Raw genomic sequence first — 21,703 nt, forward strand, 5'->3', positions numbered from 1 at the left:
GCACCCTCGTCCCGAGGAGAAGTGTTCCATGGAGTTTTATTGCACTTGTGCTTGGTGTGTGCGTACCAGGGAGCCTGTCTACACTGCTGCCGACTCTGAATGAGTGTGTGCCCTTGGCCCAGGTGACAATAGCTGCTGCCCCGCCGAGGAGCCCCAGGTCCCAGGCCCATTCAGGTGCCTCGTGTCGCCATATTGAATCTTCACCGAGGCCTTGTGATGGAGGATACCCGCCAAGCATGACTAGCCTTGGTCTTCAGATGAAGAGGCGATGAAGGGTTGAAGGCAAAGGGGGCTTTTCCCAGGTCACTCAGCCTGGAGGCCCCCTTTCATGCCATTGTTTTACTTGAATTGTGTCTTATATATTTTTTGCTTTGACTTGGTCATAGCATTTTAGCCCATACAGTTATGCCAAGTCTTTAAGCATCGAAGCAAATCATCCTATTTAACTGAATTCGACAGATATTTATTGACTGTTCACATGTGCAAGGATTGCGTGTGTGTGTGTGTGTGTGTGTGTGTGTCTCACCGCTGGAATATGTGTACCCTTAGGGCCATTGGCATATTGTGGGAGCCCTGAGGAGGAGAGCATGTTCCTGCCTCGGGGGTGATCGTGCACGTAGGGTAGGATTTGAATGGGGTCTTTGGCACAGAGAGAGGTATTCCACAGGCAGGTAGGGATGTGTGTGCCCATGTGTGCTTGTGTCTGTCTGTTAAGGAACATTTCCATGGAGGTTGTCGCCTGACCAAAGATCCAGAGACTGGGAACGTAGAGCATTTCTGTGAACAGCCATTGGTCGGGTATGTCAGGCTCCTGGGCAAGGCATTGTAGCCTAGAAAGTGGAGGGTCACTCAGCCTTCAAGATGAGCTTGGGGGCGCCTGGGTGACTCAGTCGGTTAAGTGTCTGCCTTCAGCTCAGGTCATGATCCCAGGGTCCTGGGATAGAGCTCCGTGTCGGGCTCCCTGCTCAGTCTGCTTCTCCCTCTCCTCCCCGCTCATGCTCTCTCTCACTGTCTGTCACCATCTCTGTCTCTCGCTGTCTCAAACAAATAAATAAAATGTTAAAAAAAAAAAGATGAGCTTGGTCACCGCCTCTTTCAGGAAGCCGTCATCCCTACACCGACATTCACCCCTTGCTCCTTTCCTCCTCTGTAACACTCAATCGGTGTCCCTAGAGGGCAGGGACTTTTGCCCCCATCCCCCAAGAGCCAGAGCTGTGTCAGGTACTTTGTCAGCATGTAGTGTTTGCTGAACTGACCTAAAGCGAGAGAAGATCTCCTCTGCCAGCAAACTTGAAGGTCGTGGTTGGTTTTGGAGGGAAGTTTCTGGGGTGCAGCGGGAGTGGGGGTGGCGGTGCCTTCAGCTAGTGAGCTGATGGCCATGGGCCCGCAGGAAAAGAATTCTGGAGTCCCGTGCTAGTTACCGATGTGGTCATACTCAGCCCAGGGCTCAAGGCTCCCCACCACGCATATGGCCTGGATTCAAATCCCCACTCTGCCACCAACTAGCCCGCTCCCTTAGCAGGTTGCTTAACCGCTACCCGAACCTGGTCTCTTCATGTCTGTAGTGGGGATGGGAATTGTGCCTCCCTCATCGAGGTGGTTCGGGGAATGGGGATGTCTATAAGGTGCTGGCCTTTAGGGAGTTCAGTGAATGACACTGTTTCTGTTCCATCTCCAAGGGCTGGGGGTGGCACCTAAGTCCCACTCTGCCACAAACAGGCCTCCTCCTCCCGCTGTCGGCCAGCCACCAAGCTGGGTCTCTTCACTTCTTCAAGTGGCGAGTTGAGTGCCAATCAACACGTCTCTGCAGGGAATAACCTCCCCCAGCCTTGCAGTGTTGCTGGGCTGAGGGGTGCATGTGAGCTCAGCCTCACCCACATGTGTCCCAGGGGCAAGGGTGGAGGGCCGGCAGAGGAGGGAGAGCACCATTTTGACCTCCCAGGCAAGGTGTTGCTGGAGAAAGTGCTCGGGGAGGCAGCAGTGAGGAGGCTGGGGCCCCAGGTAGCTCGGAGTTGGAGGTTGTATGGAGGAGGTGATGGGAGGATAGGGGGTGGCACCCAGCAGGTGGGGAGCCTGAAAGTGCTGCATGGAGTCTAGACTGAAATGTCTGGGGACCAGAGGTTGCAAACTTAGTTCCCTCTGCAGGCCAGATGAGCTGAAGCGTGGCCGCGCTGCGTGGGGTACAGTGTGCAGGGCGTCGGGGGTGGGGGCGTGCAGTGACCAGCATCTCTGCACTGCCCGGGGCTGTGCCCCCTGAAAAACCCAAGGCAGGCCTCTGTTGCCCTGCGTGGCCACTGCCGTACTGGGATTGGAACCCTGACTGTCCCGCACCAGAGCCCTGGCTCTTTCTCTATCATGCCGTCCTGGGGAGGGGATGTGGATGGTTGCTGAGCCCTGGGGTTGTGAGCGTGCAAAGCTTTAGTCACCATCAGAGAGGAGTTGAACATTTTATTTAGCCTTGGCTGTCTTGACTGGAGCCCGAAACTTTCACAGGGAGGTGACTGGGTCTTTTTTTTTATTTATTAAGATTTTATTTATTTATTTGACAGAGAGAGACAGCCAGCGAGAGAGGGAACACAAGCAGGGGGAGTGGGAGAGGGAGAAGCAGACTCCCCACGGAGCAGGGAGCCTGATGCAGGGCTCGATCCCAGGACCCTGGGGTCACGCCCTGAGCCGAAGGCAGACGCTTAACGACTGAGCCACCCAGGCGCCCTGTAACTGGGTCTTTAAAGTTAGGGCAGACCGATGGAGGCCCGTTTATCTCTTCAGTGCCCAGCGAAGAAACAAAATGCCAGATCGGGCTTGCAATCCTGACCCTTCAGCAGGTGGAGTTCACTGGGTTCATGGAGTCTGAGGGGTCTGGGGTCTAAGCTGTCTGCATGTATTGAGCATCTGCTGTGTGCAAAGTGCTGGGGGGCCCCCTCGAGCTATGTGCAGTAGAGTTCTGGACGCGAGACCAGCCCACCACTGTGGGACAGAGAGCGGTGAGGGACACGAGGTTTCCATGCTGAGGCAGGTCAGACACAACCACGGGTGGTCGGAGTTCAGAGGTGGGGGATATGCTGGGTGTTGAAGGCGTCCGGAAAGGCTTTCTGGAGGAGGTGGGAATTGAAGTGGGTCTTGAAAGATGCGTGAAGTAACCCACTATGGTTCTCATATAAAACAGCAAGCAATCTGACACAGCCTAAAAAACCAGCCCCAGAAAATGGCTTAAATAAATTTTGTTAGAGCTGTACAATGCAATTTATGGAGCTACTAAAAGTGGTGCATAAAATTTCATTACATGCTTGAATGAAGACCGGCAGATTGTTCCATGGAACATGAATTGGAAAAAAGCGAGGATCCCAATCTGTATAGATGGTGAGATGGCAGTTAGTTAAACATGTGTAGGACAGGGGGAAGAATTGAAAGGAAATAAAACAAGACACAAATTGGTGTTATAAAATACTCCTGTGCCTTTCCTGAATGTTGTATGATAAACACATTACTCTTTTAAGCAGAGAAGTACAGATTTTAGGGAAAGGACCACCTGCCACTGTAGGAGGCAGAAGTAACTGACTTCCCAACAGCAGACGAGAGTCGTGGGGATTGTTCCTTCTCTCAGCCCTTGGGTGTGGGCCGGGCTTCTCCAGCTTCCCCCCTTCTGCTGGCTTCCCCTCCCTGCCTCCCTGTGCGCAGGCCTGGGGTGCAGCCCTGGGATGCTGGCTCGAAGCTGCAGGTGTCTCTGCAGGGCGGAAGGCCCCTGCGGAGGCGGAGACCGGACTGGGAGAGCTCAGTTACAGGCTCTCACCTTACTCAGGTAAGCATCTCGCGCGCTCCCGCAGGCACTCGTGGGTGCCCTCTGGAGCCAGGCTCGCTCCTCCTGCAACCTGAGCCATGGCTCCCGGCCCTTGTCTCCCCACCCCAGGCTTCTTTGTCCTCCCAGGCCCCCCTGGTCTGCCCCATAGCTTGAGCTGAAACCACTTTTCCCCAGCCCCTTACCCCTCTTCAGCATTTTTGAATGAGCTTGCACAGAGTTGGAACCCTCTACCGTCCTCAGGCTTTCATCTCCTTCCTCTCCTTGTGTCCCCAAGTTCTTTGCCTTTGTCAAGGCCTCACGCCTGACTGGGCTTCCTGGTTCCTTGGACCCCGAGAGGCCTCTGTCTGACCTCACTATTCCCTCTGGCCAGTGGATCAGCAGGCCGGGCCGCCCTGCACCCCACTCCTCCAGGGGAGAAGCTCCCAGGCCTCTGGGGATGACTTAAAAACTGATCATTCTTGCCGTAGAGCGGGACTGGGAAAGGTCTGGGAGAGTGTGCCTGGCTGGGACAGAGACGCTGGCAAAGCCCAGCGCGAGCTGCAAAGGAAGGAGCCGGCATTTCCCAGGGCCTGCTGTGTGCTGAGCACAGATGTTTGACACCTCTTTTCATCCTTTCTGTGGTTTTTGTACTTCTGCCAGAAGATTCCTGTCTGTGTTCATTTCGAGAAAATTCCAAGTCATTAGTTCTGAGTCTGTTGCTTCCCCCCATCCCTTGGGTCTCTTTTGCCTGGAATTCCTCTTGAAGCCTCCGTTCTGGGCGTCCTTGGCTCTAGCATATTTCCTTTCTCTCCATCTCTCTGGTCCATTCCGAGATCCGTCTGCCATTCCACGGTTTGCTTCTCCATTTGTGTTCAGTCTGCTCTTGAACCCATCAGTGAGTTTTAAGGCTACATATTTTATTTTCCAAAGTTCCGGGGCAGCCTGGGTGGCTCAGCCGGTGAAGCATCCACCTCTTGATTTCAGCTCAGGTCTTGATCTGAGGGTTGTGAGTTCACACCCTGCACTGGGCTCCACTCTGGGTGTGGAGCCTACTTTAAAAAAAAAAAAAAAAAGTTCTATTTGGTTCTTTTAAAAATCTGATTTTATATACTCTGTTTTCTCTTCGGACGTGGCAAATTTTTTTTACCTTTTACTAAAAAGAAAATCCTATTTAAGGGAATAATATTTTGTTCCTTTCTTATGTGTTTAAATCTATTTTTTATTCCTTTAATCATTTGACTATGCCTGTCTTTTTTATCTTTCGTACTCCCTCTGTCACTGGGGGTTCTCAGCGGCCCTGTTGACGCTAGCTCACAGTGGGGGTTCCTGGTGAATTTGATGTAATTTTAGACCCTAGACTCTTGTCTGGTGGAGCCTTGTCTGGGCTGAGGGGGTGTTCTCCAGAGGCCTTGAGGTTTCTTCCCACAGACTCCTGCCTGTGACCAGGTTAGAAACACCTCTTTTGTTAGAAACAATCTTACTCAGCCAGAGGGGTTTCTAGGCCTTAAGGGAAAGGAATATTCAAACCCCACGTGCACTGTGAGGGCAGGCCTGTGATTTCAGAATCGTAGAGGGGATTTGTTTTCTTTGTTGGTTCAGTGCCCAGGCAAAGACAAAGCAGCATTCTAATTATGAAAAAGTACATCTTACCCTAGTCCACTCTTTCTCTGAAGGCAGTCCTTCAGAACCTCAGCCTTCCACGGGGTCTTGGCTTAAGCATCCCTCAGGCAGGCCCAGGGCTGCATTCCTGCCCCCTTCTAGGCCTTTCAGCCCCAGCCCAGGGCAACCCGGCTTCACAGCAGCTGCCTGTGCTGTCTCATGGACGTGCCTCTCTATTTGCTCTTCCTAAACACCAGGCAGTGTTGTCAGCACTTGGCTGGTGTTGCCTCACCGAATCCCCACAATGACTTTGTGACAGGGGTGATCTTAATATTCCCATTTTACAGATGAAGAAACCAAGGCAGAGCGTTTTAAATCCAGGGTTTCTTAAGTGATTGGTGGCACAAGGGTGTTCAGCTCATCTCCCCTACTGCTTCTGAAGTAGGAGTTTCCCAGTTTTCCAGAAGCTGGAGCTAAGGCTGAGGATGTGACACAGGTGTTGAGAGGAGCAGCCAGACCTGGCCCAGCTCTGGGTGGCCTTTCCTGCTAAGGGCCGGGGAGGAGATGAGAACGTGGAGCCCCTGCTCCCCTGCATGCTTGCCTCTCCACTCACACCCTGTTGTAACCACAGTCGGGCCTACCCTGTTCCTTGAGAAGGAGGGAAATTCTCAGAAGCTTCGTATCTGCCTGGTCATTGAAGATGTTTCAGGTGGTGATGGGCACAGCTGCTGTGGGCTGCTTCTGTTTACGGACAGATCCATGGAACCCACTCGAGAGCTTTAAAGGTGAAATCTCGGGGTGGGCATGGTGGTCTGCATTTGAACTTGAACCCTGTATGAGTCTTCCCTGCCTTGAATAAGCTACTGGCTTATGATTTACAATCTGGAACTTCCTCCTTGTGGTGGGTTCTGGGGGGCTGGGCAGGGAGGGGTGTTGTCTGGGCAGGCCTGGATGTGTGTGTGTGTGAGAGAGAGAGAGAGAATGAATGTGAACATGGGTGTGATTCGTCCTCGGGACTGAGCAGCTAGACCGGGAACTGTGAGATAGTCAGGTGGGCAGACCAAAGCTAGTGAGACAAGGGACATATCCGTCCCATTTCCAGCTTCCCCCCCTCCCAGGCTCATCACCACTTTGCTGCTCTTGCTCTCACCAGCAGATGGCGTCCTGTCACCAGCCGACAAGGTGACAGGCCGCTGAGACCTGGACTTGACCAGATTGCTCTGGGCAGGCGTGAATGCCCACGTCCTAACGTCCTGACCGGGGCTTCCACTCCCAGCCCAGTTCATGACCTGTATTTACATTCCTAGCTGACTCCCACAGGGATCTGATTTTGCAGCCCCTTTCTTGAGCAAGGGTATTCAGGAAGCACTTAATATATACACTTTCTAAATCAGGATAATATCTTCCCTTGGGTCAGACACTGCCCCTTTTCAGGAAACACCACACTGAGCACCTACTGTGTGTACCCCACTTAGAGGAACCAAGTGGCCCAGGAGTGCCCAGCCTGGAGGGGGAGGCAGATGCACACACACACACACACACACACACACACACACACACGTACTCCCTCAGGCACAATGTCAGGGAGGGGAGCAGCCAGGGGCTGTGGGGGAAGCAGTTTTTCTGGACCTTAGGCAGGGGCCTACAAGCAGTTCCTGGCCCTGAGCCCGGGAGGCTGGTGCTGGCAAGGATGGTGGGTGTGCGTGTTGCTTGGACGTGTCCTGGCCCGGGGAGTCCTGAGGGTCAGCCAGACACAGGGCAGCTCTGAATGGGTGGCAGAGGGAGTAGGCCCTCACGGGGCAGCCCTCTGTCTGGCCCGGGCCACTTGTGTGTTCACCACAAGGGCTGGAAGCCTCTGATTTACTATCTTCTGCTTCCTGCCTCTCAACTGGGAAGGCAGGCTGCTATCACTATATAAACATTTGATTAAAAACAAAACAAAAGGGGTGCCTGGGTGGCTCAGTCGTTGGGTGTCTGCCTTCAGCTCAGGGCGTGATCCCAGGGTCCTGGGATCGAGCCCCGTGTTGGGCTCCCTGCTCCACTGGGAGCCTGCTTCTTCCTCTCCCACTCCCCCTGCTTGTGTTCCCTCTCTCACTGGCTGTCTCTCTCTCTCTGTCAAATAAATAAATAAAATCTTTAAAAAACACAAAAACAAAACAAAAACCCAATAAGTATTACATGTGCCTAGTGTACAAAGCATGAGACCCAAAGGATAAGTAGTGAGAAGCCAGGATTCCTTCTGCCCTGTTCTCCGTGCCCTGGCCCCTTCCTCCTTGGCATCATGTCTTGTGGAATCAGAGGGCTAGTTACAAGGCCCTGTTGGGGTTAGACTAGCAAGCTCTGGAATTGCTAGGGATAAGGATGGTTAGCTGGGGTCCTGAGGCTTTTTCTGGACTGTTGCCAGCCGTAGCGGAAGAGGACCCCAAAGCCCGACAGGTGTTTCCCAGGTCTCTGCTGGGGTTCCCTGAATCCCCTGCCAGAGCTTTGGGAGCTCCAGTGGTCACAAGTCCCACCTGCCCCCCTCCAGCCCCACTGTGGACTTTAGACTTCTGGGGGGGACGGAGACTAAGAGTGGGGCTCAGTGGTGGACACCCTCCAGCCCGGCCAACATGTGTCTTGGGTTCCTGGTCACCGCAGTGCTGCCCCGCACTGGGTGTTCAGCACGCATCTGCTGGGTGCATGGACGGGTGCCCTTGGCCCCTCTGGTGTGCGTGTAGACCACTCAGGGCTCCCTGAGTAACTTAACCCTCCCCACTCATTCTTCCATCTATAGAAAGGAAACTGCCTCGCTGTGAGAACTGGTCCAGTCCTGAGTGGGCTCCAGGAAGGCCCTGTGGGAGGCCGAGAGCCCTGCACAGCAAGGAGGCCATTAGCCAGGTGTGAAACACTGGCAGGACGGAACACGAACCAAGTGGATGAGTCCTGCCTCCACTGTCTGTAGTCGTATACACCCCAGGCGTTGGCTGAGCTCCCGTGCTGAGGCGTGGCATGGAAGAGGGGGCGTTGCGGCTGAGCACCCGAGGATGGAGCAGATTTGGGGGTGTGGGTGTGGGTCAGGCGTGCGGGGAGGGTGTATCTGCGGGCAAAGGCGTGGCCACAGGCAGGCGCTTGCGAGGGGGATGACAAGGCTGTGACCCGGGAGAGTAAGGGGAGCCCTCCCTTCGAGTGTGTCACCTTCGGTAGTTTCTGCAGCGAAGTCCTATTTTCGATGCAAAGTGAACAAACCTTTTCGAATCTCTAAAAGCAAGACAGAGTTTTATTAGACCCCAACTTAGGACACCTGCCCAGGAAGCACGCTTTTCACAGGGAAGAAAGTGCCCCACAGAATGAACGGTTTTACAGGGTTGTATATGACAGGGTGTCTACTTCTTACGTCTTGGAAAAGCTCGAAAGACTGTAGATTAGCATAGAGGCAGAAGTCACGGGTGATGTGATAAAGGACTGCAGGGAGTAGGAGCATTGATCAGTATCTCAAGGACAAGATGGCTTTTCCGTAGGCCACTCGCTCATTCACAATGATGTACAGCGCATGCGTGGCGGGCCGTAAATCAGGCTTTTGGTTTGAATCAAGTTGATATATAGTCACGTTGACTTAGAAAGAAATCTGAAGTGGCTTCCTTTGTATAGCAGGCCTTTAGAGAGTTTTTTCTCTCATCATTTCCCCCTTTTGACCTATAATCTTTTGACAGAAAGCCCTGATGGTGATTATTCTGTCCCGCGATGCCAGGGTAATTGCTATCTGCCCCGGGTCCCTCGATGCTCGGCCCAATTTAGGTCACCTAGGAGTCTATGCCAGGGGGTCAATGGTATGGCCTCTAATAGGGAATATTACAAGTGATACATATTTTTTCAATGGGATCAAATTGTTATACACACATGTATGTGTGCTTTGTGGTGAGTTTTACCTTTACATTTTTGGGGTGATATTTATAGCCTAAATACAGAAATAGTAATAAAAGCCCAATTGATAACAACAGGGAATAGGTACAGAATTAGAAAGACAAGAGAAGGAAAAAAATCCATCATAAGTATTTTGATCATCTTAAATTAGAGTACCTGTTTACCTTCCTTGTCTACGGTTATGTGTGCTTTGTGATATCATTGAGTTGATTGGTTTAAATGGTAATTAAATTTTCTGTTATTATAGGTGACAATTTCCCTGGCCGGTTAGTTTCCGTAAATATTACATCTTGTGGTAGTTGTAGTTCTGTCTCCCAAAAACATTTGATCAACAGTATTAATATTAGCACAATGTTTTTAAAGATTTTATTTATTTATCTGAGAGACAGATGTGAGCAGGGGGAGGGGCAGAAGGAGAGAGAGAATCTCAGACTCCCCGCTGAGTGTGGAGCCGGACATGGGGCTCGAACTCATGACCCTGAGATCGTGACCTGAGCTGAAACCAAGAGTTGGACACTTAACTGACTGAGCCACCCAGGCGCCCCCGCGTAATTTTTGTCAGTATCAGGCAAGTCTATTTGAGCTGCAGAGCTGGTATTACACCATATAGCAGTAGCATTGTGATGAAAAGAGCTCTGGTTATAAAATAAATCAAGGAGTATTACAGAGGTGTTTTATAAACCTTCCCAACAAAATCTTCCTTTTCCTATATACCATATGTTATGGGCATAGCCGTTTGTATGGGCATAGCTGTTATAGGCCGAGTGAGAGTAAATTCAGGGTTCCACTGCTGTTTTGGGCACAACCATGTATCTTGCCTGAATTTGCAGATGTCAGTAGATATTGGAATCCAGAAAGAATCATTGGCTGATGAGGCCCGTCTTCCTCCAATGGGAAGAACTCTGGTGGTATTTACAATAGTTCCTATTCCTATTAAGACATTGAAAAATGTCATAAATCTGGTTGGCCATACATTTGGGTACGGAGGACAATAATTGAACATTTATATAAGATACAGTCTTTAGTGATTTTCCACAGATTAGGAGAGCTGTACGTTTTGGGTTTCTGCAGTTAGTAAAGAAGGCCATTGACCAATAGTTACCTCAGGGTCTTCTGGGTTGTATGGCAAAGCTAGATTCGGGAGGTGGCTGAATCCACCAGGTCACTCCTAAAGCAGCGTCTGAAAGATACCCATTGGTTTTTCTTATTTCGTCTTAGGCCTTTCCATTCACAAAATCATGGTTAACCATTATGTTGGATATTTTGACATGTTGGACAAGCTACCGCTAAGTTTCTCCCGTTATGCCGGGGAGCCTTTCTTTTTTTTTTTTTTTTTTTAAGATTTTATTTATCTATTCAACAGAGATAGAGACAGCCAGCGAGAGAGGGAACACAAGCAGGGGGAGTGGGAGAGGAAGAAGCAGGCTCATAGCAGAAGAGCCTGATGTGGGGCTCGATCCCATAGCGCTGGGATCACGCCCTGAGCCGAAGGCAGACGCCTAACCGCTGTGCCACCCAGGCGCCCCCGGGGAGCCTTTCTTAATAAATTATCACCTAAGTTTATATAGACACAAGGATCAGTCTGTTGAATGTTATATAACGCAGCTTAAATGTGAGTTAGTACTTCTGGAGAGGTTTTTCCTAATGGAGGACCTTCATAATGTGTAAGCACCAAAAGCTAACGGAACATGAGAGTATGTCCAAGAGGTCATAAACATTTTTCCTAAGTTCTCATTATAATAAGATACTAGGGGAGTATTTGAAGTTATATTAGTTAAATTAATGAGTAACCATGATATTTTACCAGGATGTAATAAAGGGGGGGAGATGAAAGCAAACAAGTAGGTTTTTATTGTCTTCTAATATTACAATTTAAAAAGAAAGAAGAGTAGAACTACAGGCCTGGTCCCGAATTTTGGGGAAGTAGTCTGTCCTGATGTCGTCCACTTCTCATCCTGGTTTGTAGTTCAGGCTCTGATGATCTTTGAGTGGCCCACTGAGCAATGGGCCCAGAGATTGTGTACGCGTGAGCTGTTGTGGCCGATTTCTTTACATCAAATTTAGTTTGTAGGGCTTCAAGAAAAAGGGCAGTTTTAGCTCTCAAATGATTTCAGGTCAAAAGGGTGGGAGAAAAATCAACATGTTAGTTTGGAGAGTTGTAGCCAGGCATTGGAGGACACTAGAAGAAATTGGGATCTGGTCTAGTTTGTAACGAATGCTATTAAAATCTAGTATCAGGGCGCCTGGGTGGCGCAGTCGTTAAGCATCTGCTTTCGGCTCAGGGCGTGATCCCAGCGTTCTGGGATTGAGCCCCTCATCGGGCTCCCTGCTCTGCTGGGAGCCTGCTTATTCCTCTCCCACTCCCCCTGCTTGTGTTCCCTCTCTCGCTGGCTGTCTGTCTGTCAAATAAATTAAAATAAAATAAAATAAAATAAAATAAAATAAAATAAAATAAAATAAAATAAAATATTTTAAAAATAAATAAATAAAATAAAATAAAATCTAGTATCTACAAAGATGTGTTATTGAAACATTTTCTTTTTATGATCACCCTCATTTTTACCAAAAATAGCCAAAATAAGAAAAATTTGTTTGTAAAATAAGTTCAGTTTTAACAAGCTTGGCCTGATTTATTTATATAAGCACAGAAAGAATAGTGATTGACCATATAAGTTCTTTTAAATCTGTTGTGCTGAAACTTTTTATAAGGAATTTTAGATTGAACTTTTAATAGCTTCTCAAGGCCAGAAGCCAAGCCAAATATTTGCCATCAGTTTGCCCACAATACTTGTAGATTTGAGTGAATTCCTCTTCTCAGGGTCCCCCAAATATCCTGAGGTTCCTGCATCTGCCAGGAAGTGACCTTCTTTACTCCCCCGGTAAGATTGCTAGGAACTCTGTTAGCAAGATGTCAGCCCAGCATTTCCAAGGGCTGTCTTGGCTCCATAAGGTCAACCTTAGGTCCTTAAAGCTGCCTGATCATATCTGAGTCTGTGCATGTCTCTCTCTAAATACGACTTTCTCGTCAAGGCCTTGGTAATACAGCCAAAGGTGTCCTGTTATGAGAACAGATTCTTTTTTTCTCTTTTTTTAAGATTTATTTATTTATTTTAGAGAGAGCTGAGGGAGGAGCAGAGGAAGAGAATCTTAAGCAGGCTCCACACTCAGCATGGAGCCCAATGCTGGGCTCGATCTCACCATCCTATGATCGTGACCTGAGCCAAAATCAAGAGTTGGATGCTTAACCGACTGAACTACCCAGGCACCCCTGTAAGTCATATCTTAAGAGAAAAAGTTTTCTTAAATCTGGAAAAGCAAACATTGGGACAGCAATATTTCAAAGAAGAGTCATTAAAAACTATAATCATCTTTCTCAGTTCATCGAGTCCCACATTACTAATTCTTGTTTGGATTGAATGCAGCTTTTCCTTTAGTTCCAGGAATTCTTACCCAGTTTAGTTTTATGATCTTAAACATATTAGAAACTTGTACTTGTCAGGGCGCCTGGGTGGCACAGCAATTAAGCGTCTGCCTTCGGCTCAGGACGTGATCCCGGCATTCTGGGATCGAGCCCCACATCAAGCTCCTCTGCTATGAGCCTGTTTCTTCCTCTCCCACTCCCCCTGCTTGTGTTCCCTCTCTCGCTGGCTGCCTCTTTCTCTGTCAAATAAATAAATAAAATCTTAAAAAAAAAAAAAAAAAGAAACCTGTACTTGTCAAAAAGTCCTTTTCACAAATCTCCTCAAAGATGAAACGCACTTTCCCAAACATCAGAACAATAACTGTAAATAACAAAAGACTAAAAGATGGACATGGTTAAAGACTGGATGATAGTTCATTATAGTGTATGGGAACGCAGTTATTTCTGTGACACACAACATTTCAATAGCTAGCATGTCAAGTGATGACCTTATACCAGTACATGTTAAAACTTTAGGGGTTTCATATAATTTCTAGAACAGGTACAGTATTTACTCATACAATATAACCTAAGAAGGTTATCACCATTTGTTTGACAGTGCTTCCCATGTAACCTCACATGCCGAATAAACAAGCCTAATTAGTCAAAAACTGTTCTTTCTTTTTTTTTTAAGTAAGTTCAGTGCCCAAAGTGGGGCCCTGAGCTTACGACCCCAAGATCAAGAGGCACACACTCTACTGACCGAGCCCACCAGGCACCCCTGATTAGTCAAAAAAACTTCATTTAGAGTTTGAATACTTGGGAACTTTTGTTTAAAACCCCTGAAGGTTTTAAAGCACATACCTAAGTAGAACTTAATATTTCATTATCTGTTTAACCCGGGTGGCAGTTACAGATTCCAAAGGCAAACACAGAGGTTGCCCTAGTTGTTAGCAAAACGTAGCTCCTCTAATATTGAGAAGTTTCAGTTCTCTTAAGTAACCAAACACCTGATAGACAAAGCATAGAAACTTTGGTTTTCTGGGTGGATAAAGGAAAAAACAACAACAACTTTGTTTAGAATTTCTTACCAAGAGCCGACCAACAACCCAAGAAAACTGTCTTTTTAACACAGAGAAACGCCGAATCTCAATCTTATACCAATGTACTTTTAAAAATCATTCATTCCAATCTTAGTCAGTCCTGATGCACCTAAAATTATTTTCCAAAGATTCCCCTTACAGACCTTCTACAACTTTCTTTTTCATTCATATTCTGTCCTAAGCCTTCTTTTCTCTCTCACCAGTCTCATTTTAGGACAAATTTACTTTTTTCTTTCCTCAATGAAAATGTATTCCCATTCCTCACACTTTTCTCACCAACAACACATCTTGGGTTCCTTGGCATTCATAATTGCTTGCCTTATTGTTTTCCAGTGGTCTTAATTACATTTATCAGAACTTTTACTTTTAGAAACCTGTCTCCAGTGAAAACTAAGTAGTGAGCAATGGTGAACTGTCTATTACCCCAGAATTCTTCAGACTGAAAATTTATGAATACATTTCATAATTTCTAGAAACATATGTTGTTGTTTTTCTCATAGTACAACTTTCAGTAAAGCACAAAGCACATTTAACAACAGACCCAAGTATCTCTGTTTCTCTACAGTAAGAAGCCAAAAGCAAGCAAACCTGTGTTCAGTAATGAGTGCTTTCATATTCTGTCTTATTTGGAAAAGACTTAGCTCTCCAGTGAATTCAACCCAGTTTATCATTTAGTTTGGCAAAACTTCAAAGTTTCAGATTACCAAAGATTTTGAAAGCTATACACCTTTTTATTTATTCAACCTATATTTTAATTATTTATTTTTAAGTCATCTCTACCCCCAACATGGGGCTTGAACTCATGACCCTGAGCTCAAGAATTGCATGCTCTTCTGACTGAGCCAACAAGAGGCAAACAAAATCTTGCCTTTGTTTCATTAATACTTGCAGAGAGGACATTAAAGGCCCAATTCCCAAATAGCTCCCTTTTATGAAAACAGTTCTCATTGCAAGATAGCATTATAATTTATGGATCCATTCATTAGTTATTTCCCATTTTCCAGTTAGAACATGGCCAGTTTTGTCCAGAGATGCCAAGAGCTGCACCCACAAACAGACCAGAAGAAGGCCAGGGTTCCTCCATGCACGTTGGTCCCTCCCCAAAAGCCAGGAGCTTCGTTGAGTGACCAGACAGCTTCCTAGTTTCTGGTTGCTCAGTCTTCACAGCCGGCTTTCCTTAATTGTAGTGCGAGAAAACGAATTTAGACGTGTCAGAAGAACCCCATTTGGGCCATCTGAGACTCGGGTTATCCGTAGCTCCACTTAACCTATTTCAGTAAGCACTTGCACGGGGAGGCACCCTGTGGATCCTCACACAGCCTGCCGGGGTTCCCACGAGTGGTTGTTGGTTTCCTTGGGAGCTTTTCCACTTTTGAAGAGAGATTCTCCATTCCTGTTAGTTTTGGTGTTGGAATAGGGCTCGAGCAAAATCTAAGGATATGAAGTGTGGTGCATCCAGAGGGTGGTGCTGGTGAATGTCACTTCCAAAGGGCCGTGGTGCGCTCTATTTTGTGTCTCGGTCTCTCCCAGCAAGGTCTAAGACCACCGAGAGGGCTCGGAGTGCCGGATGATCAGTCCTTATGTGTGTGTCCTTGGACAAGCCAACTGTTAATCACCTTATGCGATGGGATGTTCCTACGGGACTGCTACACATCTCGAGGCCTATCCTTAGACACTTGCACTAGGCTTTCAGTCACTGGAAAGCGCCATTTGGCTGGAAGGACCGTGCCCCTTCTCTTCGGAGCTGATTCAGTCCCTCATATTTCCAGCCAGAAAATGAACTCAGGCCTTATATTAATAACATAAGTCAGAACAATGCCAAGTTAAAACAACCACCCCATCCACTCCAGCCCCACTCCAGGTCATTCCCACCTCGAGAACATGACCAGTAACCTTCAACAGCTCAAATATAATATATATAAAAGGCAGGACCATTAACTCAAATTAAGGAGGTCCGGATGTAAGGAGAAGTCACTGATACCCCTTTGAGGTGTGGAGAAGTCAGAGGGGCACAGGGGGCCCGTGCTGGTGCTGAGCGCAGAGTTCCAGATGGCCCCTAGGTGTCCCCAGGCGCCTGCTCTGATATCCTGCCGTCTACACCCAGAAATGGAGATGCAGAATGAACAAACCTTCAGTATCTCTCAAAGCAAGAAAGACTTTCATTCTAGCCAAGTTAGGACAGCCGCCCCAGGAAACACACTCTTCACAGGGAAGAAAGGGCCCCGGAGAATGAACAGTTTTTACAGGGTTATATACTTTTTATATCTTGGAAAAGCTCAAAAGATTGTAGATTTGCATGTAGGTGGGAGTCACCAGTTTTAAAGGAATGCAGGGAGTAGGAGCATTGATCGCTGTCTCAAGGACGGTATGGTTTTCCTTTAGGCTACTAGCTCACAAAGCAGATGGCCTGTGCATGCATGATGGGCCGTAAATCAGGCTTTTGAGCAAAGTTTATGTATAATCATGTTGATCTGGAAAGAAATCTAAAGGGGCACCTGGGTGGCTCAGTTGGTTAAGTGTCTGCCTTCGGCTCAGGTTGCGATCACGGGGTCCTGGGATCGGGCCCCACGTCGGGCTCCCTGTTCAGCGGGGAGTCTGCTTCTCCCTGTCTCCCTGCCTGTTGCTCCCCCTGCTTGTGTGCTCTCTCAAATAAATAAATAAAATCTTAAAAAAAAAAAGATTTTGAGACAGGGAGAGAGAGAGTGCACAAGTTGGGGGAGGAGCAGAGAGAGAGGGAGAGCTGATGCCAGGCTCGATTCCCAGGACCCTGGGATCACGACCTGAGCCGAAGACAGACACTTAACCGACTGAGCCACCCAGGTGCCCCTTCAAATAAAATCTTAAAAAAAAAAAAAGAAAAGAAAGAAAGAAATCTAAAATGGCTTCCCTTGTATGTCAGGTCTTTAAAGAGTTTTTCTGTCATCACTCTGTACACATGGGTTGTGTTCTAAAGACAGCCTAAGAATGAAAATCACCTAGAGTCGAAACGACCCATGAGTAATAATGAGCTCACACTTATTTAATACCCCCGATGTGCTAAACTGTCCCAGTTCTGTATCTGTCTCATTCAGTCCTCCCTGGGACCGTATGGTCTGTTCATCACTCGGCCTGTGAGGGAGCTGATGTTACCCCCGACTTCCAGAAGGAGGAGACTCCCAGAGGGAGGAAACTTGGAACAGAAAGGCTAAGCCACTTCTCCAAGGGAGGGGAGGGATTCGAACCCAGGCACTCCGGCTGCAGAGTCCACGTTCTTGCCCCTGGCTTAACCAGCAGCACGGGATAGACGGCGTTGACGGCGGGGAATCGGGAAGTCGCTGGCTGTGGACAGCAGACCCGTGTTGTGGGGGAAGACGTGCCTTCGGACACTGGAGTCACGCTCAGCCTCTGAGGTCAGGACGGGCCGTGGGGCCCGAGTGCCTCTGCTGTGCTTGCTCTGGCCGCTTCTGAGCGGGGGGTGGCATGACCCGGGTGAGCTGAAGGAGGATCGCCGCCGGGCGGAGGATGGTTGTGAGAGCAGCAGGAGCGAAAGCGGGGAAGACGCCCCTTCCGTGGGCCAGGCCTGAGCCGGCGTGGCTTTGTCCTGAGTGGGGCCTGGGGTGGGGGCCACCGGCCGGGAAGGCGGTGGGTGGGGGTGGGCAGCTGGAAGCTGGTCGTGCCATAGCAGGAACAGGGACGTCTGGGGTGGATAAAGGGATTCTGAGGAGTTGGGGTCCCCAAGGGACACGTCCCTGAGGAAGCGCACGGCAAGGGGACTGGATATTAGCACAGCCATGTGGAAATGGAGATTTCTGTGGAAGGGTTGCTGCCCGGGAGCAGCGCTGTCTTTCTCAGCCCCCCACCCCCATGGATGGGGCCCCGACAGCCCCCAGGGCATCCTTCATCTGTCCCTCCAGCGTGGGTCCCGGACACCTGGCTGCCCGAGTGTCACTGGCACTCGAAGCAGCGATTTTTGAAGGCGAGGAGGAATAAATCACTTGGATAATTATGCAGCCTCACAAGATCCATGTTGGCAGAAGCCTGAGAACGTTCTGCCTCAGAGACATAACCAAGTGGAGGGTGTTGTGGCATCACACGCCGGCGCTGCGCGAGTAGGAAAGCGTTAGCCTTGGGAAGGGGATTTAGCGAGACGGAGGAATTTACTCAAATCAGGTATTTCCAGAAACGCCTCCGTGGCTCCGGCTGCCGAGGCGGCTGGGGACAGGACAGCAGAGGGCTCCGGCACACCCCGCGCTGTGAATGTGTGACTGCCTGAAACCAGTGCTCTCGCTTTCCTCCGCGGGCCAGGAAGACGAGTGCGGCAGAAGGTCATCATCTCTGAAGACGAGGTTGGATTCAATAGACTCGTCATTGGCACCTGCCTCATCTTGGTTGACTGTTTTGCTAAGGCACCAGTTTATCCCCAGGCCTCCTTATTCTGTCAAGTTCATTTCAGCAGGCCTTTATTCACTGTGTGCTGTGTGGGCTCTGGAATGCTCTGCGGAGGACGGAAGGTGAGGGAAGGAGGAGGGAGCTAATTACTGAGCTCTGGAGGCGTCTCATTACACCGTGTGTCTGTGTGTGTGTGTGTGTGTGTGTGTGCGCACGCGCGTGTGTGCGCACTTGTGTTTCTGCCTGGGCTGTCCTTTGTCTAAATCTTTGCATGTCCTGCTCCTTCCTACTCTTGTCTCAGCTAAGTGCCACTTCCTCCGAGAAGCCCTCCCTAAACACCCTAGTAAGGGTTGCCCCTGCCTCTGCCTCCGTCACCTGGTCTGCCAGCACACCGTTTTCTTTTCTTAAGAGCAGTATTGCTGCTTGACATTCCCTCAGTATTCGCATTTACTACTCTTCTTCCCGCTCTAGACTGTTTGCTCCTGGAGATCAGGGACTCTGTCTTGCTCACCACCGTCTGCCTGGACAGTGCTAGCGTGCAGCTCGTACTCGGGAGACCTCTGTCAAGTGAATGACTGCATCTGATTTTCTCAGCAGCTCTGGACAGGTGGTGTTTTCACATCATTCATAGAAGGGGAAACTGAGGCTCTGGGAGCACCGCTGGTTTGCCTGGATTTTCACAGCCAGCAAATCTTGTGCTGGACGTTGTGGGCCTCCCACACCCCCTGTAACATGCCCCCCACCTCCGTGGGACCTGATCCCTGCCCTCGGGGAGCTCTCCGCCCCTCCAGGAAGCATGGGCACCCTGACAGAGGGGGCAGATGCACAAAGGGGGCTTGAGGGCGGGAGCAATGACATCACTAGAAGCCATGAGCAAAGGCTTCATGGAAAGGCAGCCTTTCCAAGGCATTGTAATATGGTGTTGATGAGAGAGAAGGTTTTCGAGGCTAAGAGAATAGCACCAGCAAAAATACAGAGGTGGGAAAGTAAAGGGAGTTTGCAGGAACAGTGAGCGGTCTGGCTGGGCCTGGGGGTGGGAACTCCCCTGAATTGTGTGAGGGACTTCTGGAAAGGGAGGTCGGACCCAGACCCCCCGGCGGGAATGCAGGACTGCAGAGGGCGGGTTCCACTCATGTGGCATGGGGCGTCCTGAAAGTTCTCGAATGGGCGGGAGTATTCAGGGGTTGGGGATAGAAGGGTGGGGCAGGGTGCCAAGCCAGGGAAAGGGATTCCTTAATAAAGGAACAGCCGTGGTCATTGTTAAGGTGGGTTCCAGGGTTATAAAGCTGGTTTCAGGTAACAAGAAGACGATATTAGTTGGAATCTTCACATCTTGGCGTCAGAGGGCTTGGTTCTTGCTGTGAACGCAGACTTGAGACAGATATTAGCTCACTGTTTTCCTCATTCCCCAAAAGGGCCTCTGTGCCCCGATTTTACAAAGGGAGAATCCCAAGACAAAGCTTCTCGGTGGTGAAGGGTATAGTTAAGTCTGGAAGTGTTTGCCCAGCTCAGTGCCAGGCCTGAGGGGTTGTCAGCAGGAGGATGCACACTTCTCCTGTCAAGTTCACTGCTCGTGGGTCCCAGATGCAAGTTTACCGATATTTACCAGTGGGAGAAGATGACCCAGGACGAGCACCCAGGCAGGTGTCCTGAAGTTGGAGGCGAGGTGGTTAAGGCACCCTTCCTGGGGGAGGAAGGGCTGGCCAGCTGGAGGATTTGTGGGGGCAGAGGGGAGAGGGAAGGGTGTTCCAGACTGGGGGAATGGCATGGACAAAGTCCAGGCGGTGAGCGAGCTCGAGGACTGGCAGGCGGGCGAGACAGGGCATATAGGCTGGCGGCCAGGAAATGGTGTTGGACGGAGTCAGAGGCTGAGCACAGATGCTCTTTGGAGGTGTTTGCTGCTGTTCCCTGGTCCCTTCTTCCAGCTGTGACCTCAGGAAGCCCAATTACTGCTCAGAGAACCCATTCCTTACAGGCCTGGATTCTTCATTGTTTCAAACCCTGAACAATTGAGGAGAAAAGGTGAAAATTTAGTCGGTCATTAAGCGTGCTGCTCTATTGTGGCCGGGCCCTGCCTTTGTTGGTAAGTGCGGTCTCCCCACTGTCAGCCGCAGCCCCCCACCGTCTGCCCTGCTCAGAAGTGGGCTCCAAATGAGAGGAGTTGTCTGAAATCTCATCACCCCCAGAGATGTCCACGTGCACATACATGTGGGCTCCTGTCCCATGGCCAGCGCCTTAGCCGGGGCAGGGGTACCACGAGGTCAGACCCCAGGCTTCTCCGGTGCCCAACACGTCAGGCCAGAGAAATTTATTCTGGGACATGCATTGGCCCCTACTGTGGATGAGGCATTATGCCAGGCACTGCAGGTGTCGGGGAGGCTGAGGGTCATCTGGACACCATTCTTGCAGCAAGAAACTAGTGTTTGCCTCCCTTTGACAGTGTGCAGGTGACGTTCAGAGTTTTTGCCACGTCAGAAGGCCAGCTCTGCTCATTCACAAGTGGAATAACATGGTTGACCCTGAAGTCGGGCTGCCCTGATTTGAAGCCTGACTCTGCCACCTGTTGGCTGGGTGACCTTGGGCAAGTGACTTGATCTCTCTGATCAAGTTAAGTCTGATCAGAGTTAGGTTTCTTTAAAGATTTTATTTATTAATTTGTCAGAGAGAGAGAGAACACAAGCAGGGGGAACAACAGGCAGAGGGAGAAGCAGGCTCCCCTGCTGAGCAGGGAGCCTGATGTGGGACTCGATCTCAGGACCCTGGGATCATGACCTGAGCCGAAGGCAGACGCTTAACTGACTGAGCCACCCAGGCGCCCTGGAGTTAGTTCCAATTTGCTCATCTCTAACAGGTCCTCACTTTCTAGAGTCGTAAGGATGAAAATCATGTTATGTTTAGAAGGGCGGCCAGCATATACTCAGTGCTGTAAAGGTATTAGCTGTGATTATTGTTACTTAACATTTTTCAGTAAATGAAATTAGCTTAAATAAAGTTTACAAAGACTTTATGTCATGACTATAAATGGAAAATCAATAGCTGGTAACCATAAAAATAAATATGAAAACAAAACGTGGTTAGGACATTAGGTATATAGGTTGGGCTTAAATCTGCTCCCCCAATGGAAAGGGGGTAAAGCAAAGATGAGAGAGGTGATGGCCAGCTCCACAGAGAGTTTGAAATAGGTATTTTTCACCCTGTGGCTCACTGCCATTTGCATAGTAATGACCATCCAAGTCCTGCTTCTCAAAGTGGGGTCAACATCAGCATTCCCAGGAAGTTCATTAGAAATGCAGATTCCTAGGTTCCATCCCAGACCTGCTGAATCAGAACCTACATTCTAACAAGGTCTCCAGGTGACTGATGGGTACATTCTGTTTCGAGAAGTCTGGTCTGTCACCGGCGTGTGTGTCCCACACTTGGAGGGAGACGGGCCAAATTCGTTCTTTGTATTTGACACACGAGGAGCTTAAGGTTCAAGAGTGACCCACCCAGGGTCACTTGAGTTCAGAACAGCAGCATATCAGAGTCCAGGTCTCCAGACACAGTCTGCGGGGC

General features: G+C 49.4%; 1 protein-coding gene across 7 annotated transcripts in view; it reads left to right on the top strand.

Moving 5' to 3' along the window:
* LRRC20 (leucine rich repeat containing 20) overlaps positions 1-21,703 on the top strand; it is a 112,973-nt gene that overhangs the window by 29,117 nt on the left and 62,153 nt on the right. The window lies entirely within an intron of this gene.

This window comes from Ursus arctos, unplaced genomic scaffold (genome assembly GCF_023065955.2).
Source record: "Ursus arctos isolate Adak ecotype North America unplaced genomic scaffold, UrsArc2.0 scaffold_7, whole genome shotgun sequence".
In the NCBI taxonomy this organism is placed as follows: domain Eukaryota; kingdom Metazoa; phylum Chordata; class Mammalia; order Carnivora; family Ursidae; genus Ursus; species Ursus arctos.